Here is a 27,170-nt window from a genome sequence, read left to right as displayed (position 1 = left end):
ACCACATTTGCATAACTTTTATTACAGAATATTGTTATAATTTTTTTATTTTATTATTAGCTATTATTAATCTTTTATGTGCCTAATTTATAAATTGAACTTTATTATAGATATGCATGTATAGGAAAACACATAGTATATTTAGGGTTCAGTATGATCTGAGGGTTCAAGCATCCTATGCAGATCTTGGAGTGCATCCCCCCAGATAAGGGCGATTACTGTAGCCATTCGAGGCAAATGTCTATTGTCCAACTGGAGAGCATGTGGCAGTGTGACAGGTGGAATGAGAAAAAACAGAGAGAGAAAACCCAAGGAATCACCAGGGCAGAAGAAAGCCAGTTTCCAACCATTAGCATAAAATCAGGTGTTAGTGGTGCAAACATTAAACCACAGATTTATGAGTATATAAGTAATTTCACAACTAGGACCCAGCCAACAAGGGAAATGGTGAATGGGTCATGAAACCATAAAACAAAATTAAAAACTAAGTTGCCTGTTAAGTGGGGTTTCTCTATACTCTGGGTAAGAGGGGGAAGGAGGAAATATCCAAATGAAATTAATTGATCAAGAACAGGGCATCTAGGTTTCAGCAACAGAGAATCTGACAGCATCTCCTGCAACCAAAGCAAGGACATATTTATTATTCTGCGACAGGAAATCTAAAGGCTGAAGAAGCAAGAGACAGAGGACAACAAGAAATTTACTTGAAAAAAAATTAAGTTTCCAAGAGCCCAATTGGACTACCATTAATCTGATTCTGTAATAAGTGCCTTTTTTAAGTGTCCTTTTTAATACATTTAACTAAATGAGTGTCTACAGTTGACATCCACTTTTGGGAAAATGGCTAAGAGGTGGGACGTATTAAAACTTAAAACTTCATGCCAAATATTATATGATTATAATATTAAATTATAATTGTATTTTAATTTAGTATTGATGATATTTTGGCCTCCCAAAATTTATTTTTAAAATTTCCATACTAGAGAATATATCTAGATATCATGACTAAAACACAGAAAAGAAATATTTTAAAAATGCCTTTTGGAGGGCACAAAGCAAAAGGATATTCTTCCATCCAGAAAAGTGCATGCAAGTATAAAGCAAATTGCGAGTAGGTGTTATAGCCACTTGGATGCTGTTGGGACTTTGCTACACGCAGGAGTGTAAAGTCTTGGTGTTCTAGGGCTGAATGAATAGGATGTAAGGCTGAGGACTCACACATGGTGGAGTGTTAGAACCATGACTTTGTCCCTGCACCAGGATCCTCAGAGGACCATACTGTAGTGAGGTAGAAAAATATATCTGTGTACTGGCAAGTGAAGCCAATAGGAAAACACTGTTCTCTTAACCTGAGCTCTGGATAGGAAAAAAGAAAAGGAATCCTGCCCCCCTCTGCCTCCCACTCTCCCCACAGACCTCCTTGAGCATGTGTAATTCTTTCTTCACATGGGATTGGGATTGAAATGGCACTTCCCACATGCTCTTGGAAACCTCAAACTGAGAAATTAGATTCTGAACTTCCCTTCACCTAGAATAAGGCAGTTTCTCCAAAGAGACATCCCTTGATTCACATCTCACAGAATTTCCACAGATTTAAATCAGTCAAATATGAGTTCAGAAACATAATTTAAAAACACAAGGAAATACAGTCATCATGATACTTACTGAATTTAATTACTAGTTAGGAAAATATTTTTAATTTCCAAAGTAATCCTGTGGCTTTGTTTGTTTCCAAAGGTATAGTTTATTTATAGTTTTGATTCATATTTTATGATTTATGAGCAACTATTTCTAATTTTTGTAATATTGGGGTTATTTTTAATGCAATATAAATACTTGAAAAGACATGTGTTATCTATTTTTAAATACTGTTAAATATTGTTAATTATGTCATTCAAATCTAATTTTTATTTGGTCTGTGATATGCAAAGAGAGTTCATATGGTCTAATGTAGCTTTCCCATTGTAGTTCTTGAATTTTTTATATACCATATTTCTCTATGTATAAGATGCACACTTTTTCAAAACCTTTGGGGTCTAAAAACTAAGTGCATCTTATATAGTGGTTGTAGATTATTTTTACTTGCATTTCCCACTTTTTCCGTGTGTGTTTTTGTACTCATTGTGGTAGATTTTTTTTCACTTGCATTTCCTGCATTTTCATGCTTGTCTTTGCACTCATTGTTTAGCACTTGTTACCAGTATATTATGATAGGTTACATTTTGCCACGTTCGGCCCAGAAATGGCTCAGAAAATTTTTCGTACAGTGCTGAATTCAAGTTAAAAGTGATCCAGTTTAGCCTGACCTGTGGTGGTTCAGTGGATAAAGCACTGACCTGGAACGGTGAGGTTGCGGGCTTGAAACCCTGGGCTTGCTTGGTCAAGGCACATATGGGAGTTGATGCTTCCTGCTACTCCTCCCTTCTCTCTCTCTCACTGTCTCTCTCTCCTCTCTCTAAAATAAGTAAATTTTTAAAAAAGTGATCCAGTTTGCAAAAGTGAATGGAAATCGTGCTGCTGAACGTAAGTTTGGTCTTCCTCCAACTGAGAAATCAATCTGAGCCTGGCTACGGGAATAAAAAACCCTACTGAAAATGCCACAGCAGAAGAAGGCCATGGGAGGCAAGTCAGCAAAATGGCCTGATTTAGAGAGGGAATTGAAGATGTGAATTGAAGAGAAAAGAGTGATTGGAATTTCTATGCATAAACATGGTTCAGCATGAAGCAAGAAGAATTGCTGATGAAAAAGAAGTTACTGATTTCAAAGGAGGACACAACTGGTGCTTCAGGTTCGTGAAATGGAATGGACTAAGCGTGCATATATGCACCTGACTTGCTCAAAAGATACCTGAAAGCTATGAGCTTTCATCATTTTGTCATTCAATGTCAGAAGACACATCAGTTCGAGTTGGGACTGATTGCAAATATGGGCAAAGTCTCCCTTCAATTTGATGTCCCAAGTAATAGAACTGTTGATAAGACAAGGGTGAAAACTGTAATTTTGAAGACAAGTGGACATGAAAAGAACCATTATACAGTTCTAGCTTGTTTTGCCAATGGAACCAAGCTGCCTCCTATGCTGATTTTCAAACACAAAACAATGCAAAAAGAAGTCATTCCTCAAGGAGTGATTGTCCACATTCATGACAAGAGTTGGATGGACCAGGATGTGATGAAGATCTGGTTTGAGAAAGTTTGGAGAAGGCAACCAGGTGGGCTCTTATGCAAACCTGCCTTATTTTTTTTTTTTTTTAATTTTTTTTCTGAAGCTGGAAACGGGGAGAGACAGTCAGACAGACTCCCGCATGCGCCCGACCGGGATCCACCCGGCACGCCCACCTGGGGCGTCGCTCTGCCACGACCAGAGCCACTCTAGCTCCTGGGGCGGTGGCCAAAGAGCCATCCCCAGCGCCCCGGCCATCTTTGCTCCAATGGAGCCTTGGCTGTGGGAGGGGAAGAGAGAGACAGAGAGGAAGGAGGGGAGGGGGTGGAGAAGCAAATGGGCGCTTCTCCTATGTGCCCTGGCCGGGAATCGACCCCGGGTCCCCTGCACGCCAGCCCGACGCTCTACCGCCATCATACCGGGAGGCTTGACATTCCAGCTCCAATCACTTGATTCAGCATTAACAAACCCTTCAAAGTTCCATGAGAGATTAATGGAACCAATGGATGAAGCCTTATGGGGACAATTTGACACCAGCAGGAAGAGTGAAGAAACCAACTATAGGAGAAGTTTGTACCTGGGTGAAAAGATCCTGGGATAATATCAAGATTGAGATCGTTGTCAAGTCATTTAAGAAGTGTGGCATTTCAAATGCCATAGATGGAACTGAGGACAAGGCAATATAAGAAAACAGTGATTCATCATCAGACAGAGATGAGGACAACCTAATAGATGGGAGTTTTGACAGTGATGAGGAGTTGTATGCTTTTTATGATGAATAAAACTTGAGTTCAGTAACTTTATGTAATACTTTTTTTTTTTCAAATTTTGGGCCCCAAAATTAAGGTGTCTTATACATGGAGAATATGGTATGCTTCCTGAGAATTACAAGCCTTGGATTTCTTTGCCTAACTTGATGCATAATTCCATGAACCACAATAAACATAGAAAAGCAGACATCTCTTCAGGATAGTGATTTCCTTTCTTTTGGACATAAGTCCTGAAGTGGAATTTCTGGACTATATGGTGGTTCTATTTTTAATTTCTTAAGGAACCTCCATACTCTTTTTCATAGTATCTAGACCAGTTTACATTTTCACCAGCAAGTGTTCCCTTTTCTCCAGGATTTCACCAGCATTTGCTATCTCCTGTCCCTTTGATAATAGACTTCCCAACAGGTATGAGCAATATCTTTGTGGCTTTGATTTGCACTGGTGATGTTGAGCACATTTTTGTGTATTCGTTGGCTATTTGTATGTCTTCCTTGGCAAATTGTAAATTCAGGTGCTTTGCTCATATTTTATTTGGGTTATTTGGGGTATTTTTTACTGTTGAGTTGTATGTGTACTCTGTATATTTGGTGTATTAACCCCTTATTGGATATATGACTGCAAATATTTCTCCATTTCACAGATTGTCTTTCATTTTGGTGATTTTTTTTTTTTTTTTGCTATGTGAAAAATGTTTACTTGAAGTAGTCACACTTGTTTATTTTTGTTTTTCTTGCCTTTGCTTTGATGTTATATCCAAAAATTCATTGGCAAGTCCAGTGTCAATTTTTTCACTGTTTTCTTCTAGATTTATGGTTTTTGGTCTTACATTATTTTTTATTTAGATTTTATTCTTGTGTATGATGTAAGATAGTACTGTAGTTTTTGAGTTTGAGTTAAGTTTTTGTGCATGATTCAAAATAAAATTCTAGCTTCATTCTATTTATGTAGAAATCCAATTTTCCATATACCATTTTTGAAATGACTATTCTTTCTGCCGTGGTTCCTTTGTCAAAAATTAATTAACCATATATGTCTTGATTTATGAGATCTCTATTCTGTTCCATTTATCTATATGTCTGTTTTTATGCCAATACCATACATTTTTAATTACCATGGCTTGGTAAGATCATTTGAAATCAGAAAGTATGATGTCTACAGCTTTCTTCTTCTTTCTCAAGATTGCTTTGGCTAGCTAGGCCTGTCCAAGTTGTTCAGTGGATGGAGCATCATCCTGGTACACTTAGGTCACAGGTTTGATTCCCAGTCAGGGGACATTTGACAAGCAACTAATGAGTACACAACTAAATGGAGCAAGTAAGCAAGACAATTAGTTGAGACTCCTCTCCCTCTCTTCTCTCTTTCTCTTTCTCTCTCTCTCAAGTCAATGGAAAAATTTAAAAAATAAAAGAATTCATTTGCCATTTGTAATCCTTTGTGGTTCCTTATTAATTTTAAAATTGTTTGTTTTATTTTGGTGAATAATTTTATTGAAATTTTGATAGGGATGCATTGAATCTGTAGATCACTGGGTATATGAACAATTTAACAATATTAATTGTCCAGTCCATGAACACAGAATATTTTTTAATTGATTTGTCTTCTTCAATTACTTTTTATCAGTGTCATAATTTTTAGTGTACAGATGTTTTACCTTCTTGGTTGAGTTTACTTCTAAATATTTTATTTTTGTTGCTATTATAAATGGTATTTTTATAATTTCTTTTTCTGATAGTTAATCTTAGTGTTTAGAAACACAACATATCTTTGAACATTTATTTTGTATTCTACAACTTCACTGAAGTCATTGATTAGTTCTAACAGGTTTTTTAATGAATTCTTTAGGGTTCTCTATGTATAACATCATGTTATCAACAAATACAGTTGAGACAATTTTACTTTTTCTCCTCTAATTCTGATACCTTTTATTTCTATTTCTTGTCTAATTTCTCTGACTATAATTGATACTATAATGAATAAAAGTAGAAATAATGGCTATGCTTGTCTTGTTCCTGATGTTAGAGAAAGACTTTCAGTAATTCACTATTGATTACAATGTTAGCTTTGAGCTTATCACATATGACCTTGACTATGTTGAGGTATTGTCCTTTTATATCCAATTTGTTAAGAGTTTGTATCATGAAAATATGTTAATTTTTGTCAAATGTTTCTTCTGTATTAAGATGATCATATAATTATTTTTTCTTAATGTGGTATATCATATTTATAGATTTGTGTATAATTAGCCATCCTTGAATCTTAGAAGTAAATCCTACTTGATCATGGTTTATGATCCCTTTAATGTACTATTGAATTTAGTTTGCTAATATTTCATTGAGGATTCAATTCTTACACTTTAAGAAGTTGATATTTCTATATATGTAAATTTTACTTCAATAAAGCTTTTGGAGAAAAAAAAGTATCTACCATCTTACTAAGTTCTTTTTTTCTGAATTTAAAACAGGCAAAATTATACTGCCTTACTTCATAATTTAACAATTATGGTTAAAGGAAAAATGCAAGGGAAGTCTCTAGCTATTGTTGAGTGGGCAATGAATATTTGCTTTTGTTTTTATGTATTTTTAAGTTTCTAGTACATTGATTTCCCTGCTTATTTGTATGTTATTTAACCAAATTTTTATAATGTGTTATAGTTTTTATAATTTCTAAATATATTTTTAGGTCACTTTCTCTATTACTGTTGCTTTCAAAAATGTATTTTCTACTCTTGATTGATGAGTTTTTCTTCACTACCACAAAAAAGAATAACTTTTTCCTTTTCATTAGTGGCTATTTTTATTTAAATTGTATTACCCTTTAAATTATTTTAAAGAATAACTATTATCATTATAAATGTATTTTTTGTAATTATCATTCTAGTTATTTTTAATAAAATAATTTTAAATGAAGTTATAGAATAGTTATTTGTTGATATGATGCCAAACACCTGGTTTAACTTAATTTTTAATATTTAAATATATTACTCAAAATTACTATACTAGTTGGAATTTAATATGCTGATTAAATATGTGCAGCAGCATCCCTTCTTTTACATTTAAAATTGCTTCAGTTCTTATTTCTCATTTTAAAGATTTTGCCACTATAGCCTGCTTTCTAAACATCCCATGAGGAAGAACAAACACCACTGCTTTTAGTTATTAGAAAATCTTTTTTCTTTTTTTTTTTTTGCCTGACCAGGTGGTGGTGCAGTGGATAGAGTGTTGAACTGGGATGCGGAGGACCCAGGTTAGAGACCCGAGGTCACCAGCTTGAGCATGGATTTATCTGGTTTGAGCAAAGCTCACCAGCTTGAACCCAAGGTCGCTGGCTCGAGCAAGGGGTTACTTGGTCTGCTGTAGCCCCAAGGTCAAGGCACATATGAGAAAGTAATCAATAAACAACTAAGGTGTCGCAACAAAAAACTGATGACTGATGCTTCTCACCTCTTTCCGTTCCTGTCTGTCTGTCCCTATCTATCCCTCTCTCTGACTCTCTCTCAGTCTCTGTAAAAAAAAAATCATTTTTTCCCCAGATTTACACCAAAGTTAAACAAGAGACCAAGTATAAATCATGGTAAATCTCTTCTCAAACACTTAACGTATTCTGTGAATCTTTGTATTATAGTTCGTAGCTAAGAGTTAACACATCAAAAAGAGTTCTTAATGAAGACCAGCTGGCATCTCTGTCTAAAATTACAAAAAAACTGAGATTTTTAAATGTGTTCCTGTAACAAAATGACCAGACTATTCTGAATTCTGCTTATTAGGGTACCTGCTGTGGCTTTGACTGAAATGAAGAGGCTGATAGATGAGCTTTGCCTATTCGAGTCTTAAGGGCCTTGAAGTCATTTAGATGGATGACTGCTTAACAAGAGCAACATAACAATTTTGTACAGAACAAGAAATCTAGCTTGGTGCCAATAGACTGGGATGCTTGCCTAAACTCAATATTCAGATCATGACTATTTAATTTACTTGTCAATGGCTGCCTTCTGATTGGCTTGACACCTATTTGGCATCTAAATGCAGACAGTACAGCATAGCAGTTTTGTATTCATGATAATGTAGACAGTGTGTTTGCAACTCTTAAAGAACACTTCTTTTCTACTCCTATTTTATGTTATGTTCTTGAGATACTTATATTTTAATTAATGTAGCTAGACTTTAGATATGGTGACATATGAAACAAAACTCATAAATACTTATTTTAACAATCTGGCAGTCTCAAGGTGACTTAAATTAAGATAGGTGTTCAAGTGTTAAACCAGGGCATGCAAAAAAAGAAGGTAAGAAAAAGAATTTATTGCAAACAGGACTAATATTATAAAAAAGAATCATTTTTAAAAGTTTATTTCATAGATAAATTCCATTTGTAATTAAACAGAATATAAAGCCCTATTCATATAAACTTTTTGGAATAGTATGCTTCTTCTGAGTTATTATAGAAGTATGTTAAGTCATTCATTTATAAGATCAAATAATATTAGGCAATGACTTAGATATATGAGTATATTTGGTTTCATTTCATTTTAATAACCTGTGTTTAAGATGCATTATTATTAATTTGCTTCCTACTGATACCTATTGATGCCATAGATCTGTGTAAATCTCTGAGAAAACTTACAACTGGCATACAAAATGATGGTTAGGGTCATAAATTGTGATAAACACAATGTATCAATCTACTCAGGCTGCTGTCACAAAATGCCATACACTGGGTGGCTCAAAAACAGAAAATTTTTGTCACAGTTCTGGAAGTCTAAGATCAAGGTACTGATAAGTTAAATTTCATTGTGAGGACTCTCCTCTTGGTTTGTAGACTGCCACCATCTGCCTCTGCACTCAAATGACCTCTTCTTTATATCTCTTCTTATAAAGACAATAATGCCATCAGACCAGAGTCACATTCTCACGAGCTCATCTAACCCTAATTGCCTCCTAAATGCCCCATCTCCAGATAAGCATCACCTTGGAGTTTAGGGATTCAACATATTAATATATTAATTGCTATAATAATTGGAAGAATGCAAACATTCAGTCTATAGCATGTAAGAAGAAAGTGACTATACCACCCCAAACATATAAATTTATATCATAATATACTATTGTACCAATTATTTATTAAAGAAGGTTTCTGTAAGAAGTATGAAAATGAACTTGGTATTTTTCTTGCTCTATGGGCATTTATAGACTAGTGGAGAAGGCAAATATACATGGATCAAATTTTTATATGAGTTAAATTCAATGCCATCATAGAAATACACACCAACTGTGTTCATTGCTCCGAAGAGGGAAGGATAGGATGTGCTTCAGATGTTCAGAAACAATGTATGGAAAATAATGTCATGCCTCCACTTGCTCCATAAGTTGAGTGTAAATGTTATAGTGCCCTTACATGAGAGGATGGATCTATGTTACTGAGATTAAACCCAGTTTAAAGTACAAAGCACTGCCTTCTCATCTCTCTCCATTCCTGTCTGTCTGTCCCTGTCTATCCCTCTCTCTGATTCTCTCTCTGTCTCTGTAATAAATAAATAAATATATATATATTTTAAAAAGCCTGACTAGGCGGTGGCGCAGTGGATAGAGCATCGGACTGGGATGCAGAGGACCCAGGTTCGAGACCCCGAGGTCACCAACTTGAGCACGGGCTCATCCGGTTTGAGCAAAAGCCCACCAGCTTGAACCAAAGGTCGCTAGCTCCAGCAAGGGGTTACTCGGTCTGCTGAAGGCCCGCGGTCAAGACACATATGAAAAAGCAATCAATGAACAACTAAGGTGTTGCAACGCGCAATAAAAAACTAATGATTGATGCTTCTCATCTCTCTCCATTCCTGTCTGTCTGTCCCTGTCTATCCCTCTCTCTGACTCACTCTCTGTCTCTGTAATAAATAAATAAATAAATAAATAAATAAATAAATAAATAAATAAATAAAATTTTAAAGTACAAAGCACTGCATATAATTCCATTTTCAGTACGACTTGCTACTTTAAACGTTCTGCAAATAAGCAACATGTATTAGTATGCATGTAGACAGCCATAGGTAGGTTGTGATTGGGAGAAAAGGATTTTATTATTATTTGTGTTTTTATTCTTTTCTCAATACAGATTTAAAATTTTTGTATTTACTGATTTTAGAGGAAGAGAGGAAGGGAGAGAGAAACATTGATTTCTTGTTTCTCTTATTTATGCAGTCACTGGTACATTTGTATATGCCCTGACCAGGGATCAAACCTGCAACTTTGATGCATTGAGTTGATGCTTTAATTAACTGAGCTACCAGAACAGGGCTTAATACATATTTGATAGAATTTTTAATTTTTTTTTACTGAAACATGTTAATATATTAATAAATAAAATCAAGTTGTTTATAAGCCCATTATTCTACAATGTATTAATCCTAACTTTGAAACTGTAAAATTTGTGCTATCCTGGTTTAAGAAAAGGGTCTGTTCTTAAAAGTCCCACTTACCTCCTTGGTTTGTAGTCTGTTAAAGAAGAAATTTTAGGGACAAATAGAGTTATCTCTTTTGACTAACCAATCAAGGATATATGCTACGAATTTAAACTTTTTCCTCCTTGCAAAATAAATGCATTATTATTATTGCAAAACTATTTTTTAGAAAATAAAGTCAAACAAAAAGAAGAGAATTTATGTGCCACTAATTTCTCTCAGGGTTGTCACTGTGTATTCTTCCAGTCACTTTCTATGAACATGTACAATATTTAGCACACCAAACATATAGTTTTCCTACCAGACCTTAATATACTATATTAACACATTTAACTGTCAAATATTTTTACTGCCTAGTCACACAATTTCATTGTGTCAGTGCACTTTAATTTGATTAATTGTATAACAGTTGGACATTTAAGTTATTTCTGATTTTTTTTTATTACAAACAACATTCTGAAAATTGCTATAATCAAATTTTTCACACATTATTGCTTAACTCTGTAAAATGGGTTTCTGCAAGTCAAATTGCACGACATATTTAAGCACACTTTAGAAACTTCCATATAGTTCATAACTGACATCCCAAAAGATTGTGTTGATGTATGCTGTCAACTCAGCAGATGAGTCCCTGTTCCTCTGAGCCCTCCTGGGGTACAGCATGCTTCAGCTGGTGTCTGTCTCTCAACAGATCCAGTTACTAATCTTTAAACAAATCTTACCCATCAAGTATTTCTCAATTCGGTTATGTTTGTGTTCCTCTAATTTGTATCTGCCTTTCCAACACTTAAACATTTAGCTTATAAAATTCACTAAAAACATCAAATTCATTAATTGTTTATTATCTGCAAAGAGATGTAATTGATATAATTATGAATAAATATTTGCAAAATAACAAGTTCAAACATGAATTCTTATACACCATGGCATTCCCACCAACAGTGGATGAGGGTTCCTTTTTCTCCACAGCCTCTCCAACACTTGTTGTTACTTGTCTTATTGATAATAGTTAATCTAACAGGTGTGAGGTGGTATCTCATTGTAGTTTTGATTTGCATTTCTCTAATAGCTAGAGAAGATGAGCACTTTTTTATATATCTATTGGAAATTTGTATTTCTTCTTGGGAGAAGTATCTCTTCATATCCTCTTCCCACTTTTTTATTGGATTGTTTGCTTGTCTGTTGTTGAGTTTTGTGAGTTCTTTGTATATTTTGGATATTAAGCCCTTATCTGAGCTGGTGTTTGAAAATATCATCTCCCATTTAGTTGGCTGTTTGTTCATTTTGTTGTTAGTTTCTTTTGCTGTGCAAAAGCTTCTTAATCTGATGTACTCCCATGCACTTATCTTTGCCTTCACTTCCCTTGCCTTTGGAGTCAAATTCATAAATGTTCTTTATGGCCAAGATCCATGAGTTTAGGGCCTATGTTTTCTTCTATGTAATTTATTGTTTCAGATCTTATATTTAGGTCTTTGATCCATTTTGAATTAATTTTGGTACAAGGAGACAAACTGTACTCGAGTTTTATTTTTTTTGCATGTGGCTCTCCAATTTTCCCAGCACCATTTATTGAAGAGGCTTTCTTTTCTCCATTGTGTGTTATTGGTCCCTTTATCAAAGATGATTTGACCATATACATGTGATTTTATTTCTGGGCTCTTTATTCTGTTCCATTGGTCTGAGTGTCTATTTTTCTGCCAATACCATGCTGCTTTGATTATCGTGGCTTTTTAGTATAATTTGAAGTCAGTTATTGTAATGCCCCCAGCTTCGTTCTTTTTCCTTAAGATTACTTTGGCTATTCAAGGGGTCTTATAGCTCCATATAAGCCTGATGAGTTTTCTGTCCCATTTCTTTAAAAAATGACATTGGGGCCTGACCTGTGGTGGCGCAGTGGGATAAAGCGTCGACCTGGAACACTGAGGTCGCCGGTTCGAAACCTTGGGCTTGCCTGGTCAAGGCACATATGGGAGTTGATGCTTCCTGCGCCTCCCCCTTCTCTCTCTGTCTCTCTCTCTCAGTCCTCTCTCTCTAAAAAATCAATAAATAAAATGTTAAAAAAAATGACATTGGAATTTTGATGGGAATTGCGTTAAATTTGTATGTTGCTTTGGGTATTATGGCCATTTTAACTATATTTATTTTTCTTATCCAAGAACAAGGAATATTTTTCCATTTCATTGTATCTTTTTAAATTTCCTTAACAATGCTTTGTAGTTTTCATTATATAGTTCCTTTACATTCTTTGTTATGTTTAATCTTAGGTCTTTTATTTTGTTGTTGTTGTTGTTGCAACCGTAAAAGGGATTATTCTTTTGAATTCATTTTCTGAAGTTTCAATGTTGGCACATAGGAAGGCAATAGACTTCTGTATATTTATTTTGTATCCTGCGACCTTACGGTATTAGTTTATTGTTTCTAATAGTCTTTTTGTGGAGTCTTTGGGGTTTTCTATTTACAAGATCATATCATCTGCAAAAAGTGAAACTTTTACTTCTTCTTTCCCAATATAAATGCCTTTTGTTTCTTTCTCTTGTCTGATTGCTCTGGCTAGAACTACCAGCACTACGTTGAATAAGAGTGGAGAGAGTGGGCAACCCTGTCTTGATCCTGATTTTAGAGAAGTTTTTTGCCATTTAATATGATGTTAGCTGATGGTTTGTCATAAATGGCCTTTATTATGTTTAAATATTTTTCTTCTATACCCATTTTGTTGAGTATTTTAAACATAAAATGATGTATTTTATCAAATGCCTTTTCTGCATCTATTGATAGAATCATATAATTTTTGTTCTTTGTTTTGTTGATATGGTGTATTATGTTAACTGTTTAACATATGTTGAACCATTCTTGTGATTCTGGGATGAATCCTACTTAATCATGATGAATTATTTTTTTAATGCATTGTTGTATTTAATTTGGTAGTATTTTGTTTAGAATTTTAGTATATGTAGTTATTGGAGATAATAGTCTATAGCTTTCTATTTTTGTGTTGTCCTTGCCAGGTTTTGGTATGAGGGTTATGTTGGCCTCATAAAATGTGTTTGAAAGTATTGCTTCTTCAACAATTTTTTGGAAGACTTTGAGTAGAATCAGAACCAAATATTTTTTGAATGTTTGATAAAATTCACTAATATAGCTGTCTGGCCCTGGACTTTTATTTTTTTGGAAGGTTTTTTATAGTTGTTTCTATTTCCTCCCTGCTTATGGGTCTGTTTAGGCTTTCTGCTTCTTCATGACGCAGTCTAGGAATATTGTATTGTTCTAGGAATTTTTCCGTTTCTTCTAGATTGTTAAATTTGGTGGCATATAGCTTTTCATAGTATTCTACAATAATTCTTTGTATATCTAAGATATCTGTGGTGATTTCTTCTCTTTCATTTTGAATTTTTTTTATAGAGTCCTTTCTCTTTTTTTTCTTAGTGAGTCTTGCCAAGAGTTTGTCAATTTTATTGATCTTTTCAAAGAACCAGCTCATTTTATTGATTTTTTCTATAGTTTTTCTGTTCTCTATTTCTTTTATTTCTGCTCTAATTGTTATTATTTCCTTTCTTCTGCTGGTTGGTTGTTCTCTTTTAACTAGTTCCTTAAGATGTGATGTTAAGCTGTTTACATGGGCTATCTCTTTTTGTTTATATAAGCCTGTAGTGATATGAAATTCCCTCTTATTACTGCTTTTTATGCATCCCAGAGATTCTGATATGTCATATTGTCATCTTCATTTGTCTGTATATAATTTTTTATCCCTGCTTTCATTTCTTCTTTGATCACCCACTCATTTTTTAGAAGTATGTTGTTTAATTTCCACATTTTTGTGGGATTTTTTACTTTTTTTTTTTTTTTGCAGTTGAATTCTAGTTTCAAAGCTTTGTGGCCAGAGAAATGGTTAGGATAATTTCAGTCTTTCTGAATTTGTTGATGTTAGTTCTGTGGCCCAATATATGGTGAATTCTTGAGAATGTTCCATGTCTACTGGAGAAAAATGTATACTCTGGCATGTTGGGATGAAATCTCATGTAGATGTCTATAATATTCAATTGTTCAAGTGTTTTGTTTAAGGCCAATATGTCTTTATTGATTTTCTGTTTAGATGAATGATCTAGAGCTGTCAGTAGTGTATTGAGGTCTCCAAGTATGATTGTATTTCTGTCAGTTTTTATTTTTAGATCAGTTAGTAAGTGTCTTTTTTAAATTAATTACCTTATTTATTTATTTTACTGAAGAGATGGAGAGAAAGAGAGAGAAGGGGGAGGAGCAAGAAGCATCAACTCCCATATGTGCCTTGACCAGGCAAGTCCATCCGGAGTTTCAAACTGGCAACCTCAGCATTCCAGGTTGACATTTTATCCATTACACCACCACAAGGTCAGGTAGTAGATGTCTTACATAGTTTGGTGCTCCTTGGTTTGGTGCATATATATTAAGAAGTGTTATGTCTTCTTGATTCAATGTTCCCTTTATCATTATGAAATGACCATCTTTGTCTCTGATTACCTTTGCTGTCTTGTAGTCAGCATTGTTAGATATGAGTATGGCTACACCTGCCTTTCTTTGGATATTATTTGCTTGAAGAATTGTTTTCCAACCTTTCACCTTGAATTTTTTTTTAGTTTTCTAGATGTGTTTCTTGAAGGCACCATACAGTTAGATTTTCCTTTTTTGATCCATTCTGCCACTGTGTCTTTTAATTGGTGAGTCCAATCTATTTACATTTAATGTAATTATTGACACATGAGGGTTTTCTATTGCCATTTTATATATTGCTTTCTGATCACTGTATCTTGCTTGGTTCTTATTTTGTTATTCTTTGTTATTCTGTCATTTGTTTTTGTTTGTTTATATTCCATACTTCTTTCCTCTGGTTCTTCTTTTTTTAAACCATGTGTTTCTATAGTGGTTTTTTTCAAAGGTGGTGACCATTAGGAAATAAAAAGTATATATATATTACATTCATTGTAGTACATCATCTCATGAGTGCTTCTGCACTCTATCCTCCTTTTCTACTGTTAATCTTTGTCCTCTCCTTTTTATTTTTTTTTTACAGAGACAGAGAAAAAGTGAGAGAGAGAAATAGATAGGGACAGACAGACAGGAATGGAGAAAGATGAGAAGAATCAATCATCAGTTTTTTGTTGTGACACCTTAGTTGTTCATTGATTGCTTTCTCATATGTGCGATGACCATGGGGCTACAGCAGACCAAGTAACCTCTTACTCAAGCCAGCGACCTTGGGTTCAAGCTGGTGAGCTTTGCTCAAACCAGATGAACCCGCGCTCAAGCTGGTGACCTCGGGGTCTCAAACCTGGGTCCTTTGCATCTGCTGTGCCACTGCCTGATCAGGCTCCCCTTTTTTGTTTTTGATGTCACAGATTAATCATGTTTTTATTGTGATCTTGTTGGAGCTTTTATTTGTGATTTTGTTGTGTTGTGTTCTTTGTATCTGGTCGGATAACCCCCTTTATTATTTCCTGAAGTGGGGGATTTCTGGTGATAAATTCCCTCATCTTTTCTATATCTGTGAATATTTTTATTTCCCCTTTGAATCTGAAGGATAGCTTTGATGAATATATCATTCTTAGATGGAAAGTTACTCTCTTTTAGTAATTTAAATATTGGGGTCCACTCTCTTCTGGCTTGTAGAATTTTTGCTGAGAAATCTGATGATAGCCTAATGGGCCTTCCTTTATATGTTGTATTCTTTTTTTCCCTGGCTGCTCTGAGGATTTTTTCTTTGTCATTGGTTTGTGATAATTTCATTATGATGTGCCTTGGAGTAGGTCTGTTTGGGTTAAGGTAACTCAGTGTTTTCTTTGCTTCTTAGATTCAAGGCTCTATTTTTTTCTACAGGCTTGGGAAGTCCTCATCGATTATTTCTTTGAATATGTTCTCCATTCTGTTTTCTTTTCTCCTTCTGATATACCCATTATTCTTATGTTGCTCTTTTTGATGGAGTCAGACAATTCCTGTAGGGGTTTCTCATTTTTTTACATTTGTGAGTCTCTTTCTCTTTTCTCTGTAGTATCTCTAGTAACTTTTCTTCTATGCCACTAATTATCTTCTCTATCTGGCCTGTTCTATTAGCTAAGCTTGTTACCTCATCATTTAGTTTATGTATTGAGTTTTCATCTCTGTTAGGTTTCTTTTTATAGTTTCAATTTCCTTGGAGAAGTATTCTTTTTGTTCATTAAATTGTTTTCTGAGCTCTCTAAATTGCCTTTCCATGCTTTCTTGTATTTTCCTGAGTATTTTTAGGATTTCAATTTTTAATTCTCTGTCATTTAACATCAAGGTTTCCAAGCAATTGAAATTTTTTTCTAAAGATTTTTCATCATCTATCTGAGCTACATCGCTGTCTATTCTATCCATGATATTTAATTTCTTTTTTCTTAATGGCATTTGAGAGTGGTATTGTTAATAACATTAATAAGAGATAATTAAAAAATAAAATAATTGAAAAGATACAGTGAAAAAAATGAAAATTCTATAATGATAAGTGGAACAAAAATTACAAAGAAGGAGCAAGAACTGAGGAAAAATGACAAAAGATATTAAAAAATGAAGTAAAAAAATGCAAAATGGCATAAAGAAAATTTGAATCCAAAATATAATAATTTGTTCAAAATGATGATTGAATGAGAGAAAAAGAGGAAGAAAAAAATAACTCTCATAAAAAACAAGAATGAAAAATGTAACAACTATGGATAATGACATTCAAAAGGAAAAGGAAAGAATAAAAAGGAAAGAAGATAAAATGACCAAAGTGGAGAAAAAAGAGTTATAAAAATATAATTTTTTCCTGGTTTTGAGAGGTAGCTTCTTTCCTTTTTCCGGCAGATGGTGCTGTGCTACAGGTTTTGCCCCTGTGGGGCTTTTTGGCAGATGTTTGCAGTTTTGTCGCTGTGGCAATGATGTGGGCTGGGCCTCAGTCCCATTGGTAGGCAGGGCTTGTTAGGACTTGGAGGCTCTGACAATGGGAGTCTCAGTTTTTCAGGTATCTCTCCCCACAACCTGAGTTACCAGCCTGGGGACTTAGCTGTGAGGTTTGCCCCAGCTACTGCTTTCAGACTAAGAGGTTCTAAGAGCAGCCAGGTTCTTCCTCCAGTACCACTCAAATTACAGTTCTGGGTAAGGCTATGCCAACCAGCGCCACAGCAAGGGCAGGCAAGGCTGGGAGCTGATTGCAAATCTAGTGCTTTTCTAAGGGCCAGTGGACAAGTCTAGCATGTCTTAGCATGCTGTGTGTGGGCTGGGAGTCAATTGTAGATCAAGTTTCTAAGGGCCCCAGGCATGTCTAGTATGAGCCAGTGCTTCTGGGTCTAATCTCCATAGGCTTCTCCCTTGTGCACTGTTTGGTAGCCCACAGCAGCCCATGTGCATGCACAGCCCCTATGACTTCAGCTGTGCACACAGAGGCTTACACCTGCCCACTTAGTTGCACAGTGCCTGTGTTCTCAGTCAGAGCAAGGAATGCAAGAATGCACTTTGAAGCCTGTATCAACCCTGCAGAGGCACCCTGCCTGCGCAGTCCCAGACCCAGGGATCCTGGCCTTTGCACACATCCTGTGCTGATGGTCATGCAGCTGAGAATGCACAAAGATGCTGCCAATAACCCACACAGATATCTATCGCTGATAATCTTGGGCTAAGCCCTCCAACCCATGTGCATGCATGCCCACACCAATGGTGCCAGGTGAAACCACTGACACACCACCTGTGATCATGTAGCCGGGAGCACACAAAGCTGCTAGCACCAGTACCCATGGGTACCCCACACTGGTAACGTTTGTCAGAGCCTGCCGCCCGTGCGTGTCCAACATCTGCCATCTCAGGCAGATCTGGCATGATCATCTACCATAACCTAGCTTCTTCAATCTGCCTCAGATCATCTGCTTTGCTTGGCTTCAGAAAAAAGCTCCCCTTCCTCAGATCAGTAAGGAAAGCAAAATACCCCATTTTCCATCTTATTTCCTTCAAAGTGGATTATATATTCAGCATCTTTTCCTCCAATCGTACCTTTGTCTGAAGTGTGTATATTTCAGGTGTTCCTGTTGAATTTGTTGAATTTGTGAGGAGATAGCAAGAACACCCCTCATGGCACCATTTTTATGACATCCCCTCTGTCTATTTGTTTTGTTGACCATTTCTTTTGCTGTGCAGAAGCTTCTTAGTCTGATGTAGTCCCATTCATTTATCTTTGCCTTTACTTCCCTTGGCTTCAAAGTCAAATACATAAAATGTTCTTTACAGCCAAGGTCCATGAGTTTAGTACCTATGTTTTCTTCTATGTAATTTATTGTTTTAGATCTTATATTTAGGTCTTTGATCTATTTTGAATTAATTTTTGTGCAAGGAGATAAACTGTCCTTGTGCATCATTATTTTGCATGTGGCTTTCCAATTTTCCCAACACATTTATTTAAGAGGCTTTCTTTTCTCCATTGTGTATTTTTGGCTCCTTTCTCAAAGGTGATTTGACCATAAATATGTAGCTTTATTTTTGGGATCTCTGTTCAATTGGTCTGTGAGTGTATTTTTCTGCCACTACCATGCTGTTTTAATTATCATGGCTCTGAAATATAATGTGAAGTCAGATACTATAATACCTCCAGCTAATTTTTTTTCCTTAGGATTATTTGGCTATTCAGGTTTTTTTATGGTTCCATATAAACCTGATGATTTTTTTTGTTCCAATTCTTTAAAAAAATTGGAATTTTGATGGGAATTGCATTAAATTTGTTTACTGCTTTGGGTAATATGACCATTTTAACTATATTTATTCTTCCTATCCAAGAACAAGAAAATTTTTTCATTTCATTGTGTCTTTTTTTATTTCCTTTAATAATGCTTTGTAGTTTTCATTAGGTAGGTCCTTTATATTTTTGTTATGTTTATTCCTAGGTATTTAATTTGTTTTGGGGTGTTTTTTTTATTATTGTTGTTGTTGGAACTGTAAAAGGGATTTTTTTAAGTTCATTTTCTGAAGATTCATTGTTAGCATATAAGAAAGCAATAGACTCCTGTATATTAACGTTGTATCCTACAACCTTACTATATTGCTTTATTGTTTCTAATAGCCTTTCTGTGGAGTCTTTGGGGTTTTCTATACACAGAATCATGTCATCAGCAAAAAGTAAAGCTTTTACTTTTTCCTTCCCAATATAAATACCTGTTATTTCTTTCTCTTGTCTGATTGCTCTGGCTAGAACTTCCAGCACTATGTTGAATAGGAGTTAAGAGATTGGGCATATTTGTTTTGTTCCTGATTTTAGAGGAACATTTTTCAGTTTTTTACCATTTAGTGTGATGTTAGCTGATAGCTTGTCATAAATGGCCTTTCTTACGTTGAAATATTTTTCTTCTATATCTATTTTGTTGAGTGTTTTAAACATAAAAAGATGTTGTATTTTATTGAATGCTTTTTCTGCATCTATTGATAAGGTCATATAATTTTTGTTCTTTGTTTTATTGATATGGTGTATTACATTAATCATTTTATGTATGTTGAACCATCCTTGTGTTTCTGGGATAAATTCCACTTGATTATGGTGGATTATTTTTTTAATGTGTTGTTGTATTCAACTTGATAGTATTTTATTTAGGATTTTGCATCTGTATTCATTAGAGATGTTGGTCTGTAGTTTTTTATTTTTGTGTTGTCCTTGCCAGGTTTTGGTATGAGGGTTATGTTGGCCTCATAAAAAGTGTTACCATTATGAAAGAAAGTATGGTGGTTCCTCAAAAAATTAATAATAAACTACTATATAACACAGCAATCCATCTACTGCATATATACCCCCAAAACTCAAAAACATTGGTACGTAAAAACACATGCACCCCTACGTTCATTGCAACAATGTTCATGGTGGCCAAGACATGGAAACAACCAAAATGCCCTTCAATAGAGTATTGGATAAAAAACATGTCATACATATATACTATGGAATACTTAGCCATATGAAATGATGACATAGTATCATTTATGACAACATAGATGGACCTGATAACATTATACTGAGTGAAATAAGTAAATCAGAATAAACTAACAACTGTATGATTCCATATGTAAGTGGGACACAAAATTGAGATTCATGGACATAAATAAGAGTGCAGTGGTTACCAGGGGGAGGGGAAGTGAGAAAAAGGAGGGGGGTACATAAAGAGAAACAAATATAAGGAGATGGAGGATGATTTGACTTTGGGTGATGGGTATAAAACATAATCGACTGTCCGAATGATATGGAAATGTGTTCTCTAAATCTATGTACTCTAGTTGCACCAATGTCACCCTGTTAAATTTAATTGTCTAAATAAACAGAAATAAGTAATTAACAAAACAAAGAAATAAGTGCAAAATGAGAAAAGTTTAAAAATAATAACTTGCCATTTTATTATAAAATATCACTTCTTTCCTAATTAAAAATAAAAGGTGTTGCCCTTCTGTGTAATCTTAGCCCAGCAGAAATGGCCATGAACTGAACAATTGCATGATTTACTTTTACTGTCATCACTTGTAATGGAAAACAATATGTCCAGTGGTGGTTTTAAGCCCTTTTCTGAATCTCGCTTGACTTCCATACCATTAGCTGAAATAGCTATGTTTGTATAAATTAATAAAAGAATAATGATGGGGTAAATTGAAAATGTTCAACTGAACTGCCCTTTATATAAACACTAGAACTCACATATCTACTTATTTAATCAGCATTAAAATTAATTTTTTTTTAATTTGGAAAAAATGTTTAGTGTCCTACAAAGTCTATGACAATATCTGCAACATCTGAATCTTTGTGATGAATCTTCCAGGATTGGTTTAATATGATTTGAAGTGGTCACGTAAATAAGACCTTCTATTTTTCTGGCTGAATAATGATTTAATTTTCTACTAATCCATTATTTTAATTAACATGAAATTCATATTTTTCTTAAAAAAAAAAAAACTTAAATAGACTAAAAGATCTGAAAAAGCATCAAATAAATACCACAACAGCAATTATCAGAAGGAAGGACAATACTAACTCATTTTTGTAATAAAGGAAAATTGCTTTTACAGAAAATAATTAGAGCAATAACCACACTTTAGATGTATTTGAAAGTGTTCGAATGCCACTTAGATTACCACTGCCTTTAGGAAGATACTTGGAAATGTTGTTGAAAAGGAAGACATTTATCCAGTCCAGTCTGTAGATTTCAAATAGGAGCGACAATTGAACGTGAATTGGAAGCCACCAAAACGCTCTGTGAATTGGAAAAATAGGTATCAGATTTTCTTTGAATGTTTGTTAGAGTTTATTAGTGAAGCCATCTGCTCCTAGGCTTTTACTTTTTGGGAGGTCTTTGATAGCTGTTTCAATTTCCTCACAATAGCTGGATCTATTTAAATTTTCTAGTTTTTCATGATTCAGTCAAGGAAGTTGCATATTTTAGGAATTTATCTATTTCAACTAGGTTATTAAATTTTGTGGCATATGGTTTTTCATAGTATTTTTATATAATCCTTTGTATTTCTGTAATGTCTGTAGTAACTTCTCTTGTATTTTTTATTTTGTTTATATGAGTCTTTTTGTTTCTTAGTGACTCTAGCAAGGGGTTTGTCAATTTTATTAATCTTTTCAAAGAACCAGCTTTGTTGTATTAATTTTTCTTTTTTTTATATATATTTTTTCTGAAGCTGGAACAGGGAGAGACAGTCAGACAGACTCCTGCATGTGCCTGACCAGGATCCACCTGGCACGCCCACCAGGGGGCGATGCTCTGTTCACCAGGGGGCGATGCTCTGCCCCTCCAGGGTGTCGCTCTGTTGTGACCAGAGTCACTCTAGTGCCTGGGGCAGAGGCCAAGGAGTCATCCCCAGCTCCCGGGCCATCTTTGCTCCAATGGAGCCTCGGCTGCGGGAGGGGAAGAGAGAGACAGAGAGGAAGTAGAGGGGGAGGGGTGGAGAAGCAAATGGGCACTTCTCCTATGTGCCCTGGCCGGGAATCAAACCTGGGACTTCTGCACACCAGGCCGACGCTCTACCACTGAGCCAACCAGCCAGGGCCTGTTGTATTAATTTTTTATTGTCTTTTTGTTCTCTTTTCCATTCAATTATGTTCTAAATCTTATTATTTTATTTCTTCTGATGACTTTGGGCTGCTTTTGTTCTTCTTTTTCTAGTTCTTTAAGATGTAATGTTAGGCTGTTTTCCTGAGATTTTTTTATTTCTTGAGATAGTACTGTAATGATATAAACTTCACTTTTATTACTGCTTTTGCTGCATCCCAAAAGGTTTGATATGTTGCATTGTCTTTTTCATTTGTCTCTATATTTTTATCTCACATTTTATTTCTTCTACACATTTTTTAGGGTTTCTTTACTCCTTTTTGCAGTTGATTTCTAATTTCAAAGTATTATGATTAGAGAATATCCTTGGTATGCTATCAGCATTTTTAAATTTGTTGAGGCTATCTTTCTGACCCAATATATTCTTTATAATCTTCCATGTGCACTGGAGAAGAATATAAAATCTGATTTTCTAGGAGGGAAAACTTTGTAAATATCCATTATGTCCATCTGGTCTAATTTGTCATTTAAGGCTGATATTTCTTTATTGATTTTTTTGTTTGTATGATCTATTTAGAACTGTTGGTGACATCAGAAAAATGGTGCCGTGAAGAGTGCAACCAACAAATCTCCCCAAAATTTCAACAAGTTTATCAACCAGAGACAGAAAAATCTATCCTTGGAGCGTCTGGGAGTTCCAAATACTGAAAACAAAGATATGATCAAGCAAAAATTTGACTAAATATATAATCAACCCTGAAGGAAATAAGATGGAGAAAGGAACACTCTGCCTTCCTCACTAATCTGAGCAAAGGCTGCTTTCACTTGAAACTGAGAGTCGGGGGGGCTAAGGGTGTGGAGGAAGCTAGGCTGCGGCACAGACTTTTGTTCTCCGCGACGGGAGCAGCAGCTGCCAGCGGCTCGCGGGGAGTGCGCCAAAGCGAACTTCCCTACGCTTGAGCTTCTCTGGACAGGTGGGTCGCTTCACGCAGCCATTCAAGCTAATAATCAAGCTTCAGGGGAGAGGCATGCATGGGCAGCTTGCAGTCCTTCCTGGAACAGATTGGTGAATCCAATCACTGAAATTAGCTTAACTCATAGTCTGCTCACCTCTCAACTGACCTACATGGCTTTAACTGACAAGATCTCTCTCAGTTCAGTGATCTAAGACAAGAGGCATGATATTTTTTAGTGCCTCTTGCTAAAGGGGTGGGGGCAACTTCTGATTGCAGAGCTTTCATACTCAAGGATATACACTTAAAAGAGGGACTTGGCAGATGTTAAGAACTCCTGTACTCCAGGCAGCGACTAGGGCATTTCTTCCCAGCCAAAACAGGTTACAAAGTGCAAAAAGCCTGAGGAGAGTGGTCCCACAGAGTGCTAGGCATACTGAACAGGTCTGGAGGCTCATAGAAAGTCACCTGGAGAGCAATTGGCTCCTAGCCCCACCTGATTACACTGGCAGCTCTGACAGAGCCCTACGCTGAGTGGGAATAGAGTAGAGATTTGCCAGCTCTTTGAGCCTCTTACTCCCCAGGCAGAGGCAGCAGTAGCCTCATGGCTGGATCATCAGGCTGCTAATTCAGGAAGGAGAGACTAGGAGAGAGGTTTTGGGAAAACAGACTCTCTCATTGTCGGAGCTTGCAAACACTAACAAGCCTTGACTACCAATGAGACTGAAGCCTAATATATGACATCACCATAGAGTCTATCAGTGCAAATCTCTACCTAAGTATGCCATATAGGCAGAGCCTGGGGTACAGAGTCACCGACCAAGAAGAGGGAGAGGAAAGAAAAAAGAAGAAGTTAACCTCTCAAAATCAAGAAAAATCTACAGACTTTATAACTTTATAAAATATAAGCATTACATTTTATTTCTTTTCTTCTTCCTTACTCTCCATGAGGGTTACACTCCAAAACTCTTAACTCTCTCTCTCTCTCACTCTTTTTTCTTTTTTTCCTTTTCCCCTTTTATCTTTTTTCTTTCTTTTTATTAGTTTCTTCCTTTCTCCTTTTACTTTTCCTCTCATTCAATCCTCAATTATAAACAAATTATTTTATTTGGAAATCAGGGTTTCTTTTGTGGCATTTTGGGTGCTTTTACTTAGCTTTTTAAGTCATTAGTATTCCTCCCAACCCAGGCTCTCCATGCTATTTAGTTTTTGCTCCATTTAATACAATAGTAATATTTTTTCTTTTTTCCTGTTTCCCTCTTATCCCTCTCATTATATCTCTTAGTTGACTATCACTTACAAGAAAATCATTTTACACTTGACCCAATTTTTTTTTTTTGCATTTTGTGGGTCCCTACCTCCTTTTTTGCCCCTTGAACACTTCCCTCCAACTCAGGCCCTCCGTAAGAGGCAGTTTTTGTTCCATTTAGCATAATATAATTCATAGTTTATTATTATATTTTCCTAAGGAGGAGGGGAGAGGAGGAGAAGAGAAGAAAAAAAAGGGGAAATACTAAATTATAATCATTGTTTTTTTAATATTATTTTTTTCCAAATTAATTTCTTTTTTTTACTTTTTATTCTTTATTAATTCTCGTTAGTGCTATCAACAAGACCACATTCAGATGCAATTAAGAAAAAGAAAATCAAATATCATGAATACAAAAGATAAAGAAGTAGCACAGATAGATGTGGAAAAATATATGGAAAAAATTTTAATATACATATATTGGAAACCTTGGAGCAAAATGACAGAGAATTTAAAATAGAAATTCTAAAAATACTCAGAGATATACAAGAAAACACAGAAAGGCAATTTAGGGAGCTCAGAAAACAACTCAATGAACACAAAGAATATATTACCAAGGAAATTGAAACTAAAAAAACAAATGAAACAGAGATAAAAAACTCAATTCATGAACTGAAAAAAGAAGTAACAAGCTTAGTAATAGAACAGGACAGATAGAAGGTAGGATTAGTGACATAGAAGATAAGCAACTTCAGGCACAACAGAGAGAAGAAGAGAGAGACTCAAAAATTAAAAAAAATGAGAAAGCCCAACAGGAATTGTTTGACTCCATCAAAAAGAATAACATAAGAATAATAAGTATATCAGAGGTTGAAGAGAGAGAAAATGGAATGGAGAATATATTCAGACAAATAATAGACGAGAACTTCCCAAGCCTGTGGAAAGAACTAAAACCACAAAGTCAAGAAGCAAACAGAACACCGAGTTTTCTTAACCACAACAAACCTACTCCAAGGCACATTGTAATGAAATTGGCACAAAGCAATGACAAAGAAAAAATTCTTAAGGCAGCCAGGGAAAAGAAGAATACAATATATAAAAGAAGGTCTATTAGATTATCATCAGATTTCTCAGCAGAAACTCTACAAGCTAGAAGAGAGTGGACCCCAATATTTAAAGCCCTGAGAGAGGAACTTTCAGCCAAGAATACTATACCCATCAAAGCTATCCTTCAAATATGAAGGAGAAATAAAAACATTCACAAATATAGAAAAGATGAGGGAATTTATCATCAAAAAACCCCCACTCCCAGAATTACTAAAGGGGGTTTCCAACCAGATACAAAGAACAAAAGAAAACAAAACCACAAGTAACAGCTCCACCAAGAACACAATAAAACCAAATTTAAACTGTGACAACAAACACAAAAAAAGGTGAGAGAATGGAGATTAACAGTAGCAAAGGACGATGGAGTGCAGAAACACTCATAAGGTAGGGTACTACAATGAATATGATAGGTACCGTTTTCATTACTTAATGGTAACCACCATTGAAAAAACCACCACAGAAGCACATGACTTAAAAAAGGTAGCAACAGAGAAAAGAAGTATGAAATACAAACAAAAAAAACAAATGATAGAAAAAGAAAAGAGAAGAATCAAACAAGATACAAAACTAACAGAAAGCAATTTATAAAATGGCAATAGGAAACCCACAAGTGTCAATAATTACACTAAATGTAAATGAACTAAACTCACCAATAAAAATACACAGAGTAGCAGAATGGATTAAAAAAGAAAATCCAACTGTATGCTGCCTACAAGAAACACATCTAAGCAACAAGGATAAAAACAAATTCAAAATGAAAGGATAAAAAACAATACTCCAAGCAAATAACATCAAAAAAAGCAAGTGTAACAATACTCATATCTAATAATGTGACTACAAGACAGAAAAAGTACTCAGAAACAAAAATAGTCATTTTATAATGATTAAGGGGACACTGAATCAAGAAGATATAACAATTCTTAATATATATGCATGAAACCAAGGAGCACCAAAATATATAACACAGCTACTTATTGATCTAAAAACAAAAACTGACAAAAATACAATCATACTTGGATACCTCAATACACAGCTGATGGCTCTAGATCGTTCATCCAAACAGAAAATCAATAAAGATATATTGGCCTTAAACAAAACACTAGAGCACTTGGATATGATAGACATCTATAGAACACTTCATCCCAAAGCAACAAAGTATATATTTTTCTCTAGTGTACATGGAACATTCTCAAGAATTGACCATATGTTGGGCCACAAAAATAACATCAGCAAATTCAGAAAAATTGAAATTGCACCAAGCATATTCTCTGATCATAAAGCTTTGAAACTAGAATTCAACTGCAAAAAAGAGGGAAAAAACTCACAAAAATGTGGAAACTAAACAACATACTCTTAAAAAATGAATGGGTCAAAGAAGAAATAAGCGCAGAGATCAAAAGATATATACAGACAAATAAAAATGACAATACAACATA

Source organism: Saccopteryx leptura, chromosome 3 (genome assembly GCF_036850995.1).
Source record: "Saccopteryx leptura isolate mSacLep1 chromosome 3, mSacLep1_pri_phased_curated, whole genome shotgun sequence".
In the NCBI taxonomy this organism is placed as follows: Eukaryota; Metazoa; Chordata; class Mammalia; order Chiroptera; family Emballonuridae; genus Saccopteryx; species Saccopteryx leptura.
This window is presented reverse-complemented; position numbering follows the sequence as displayed.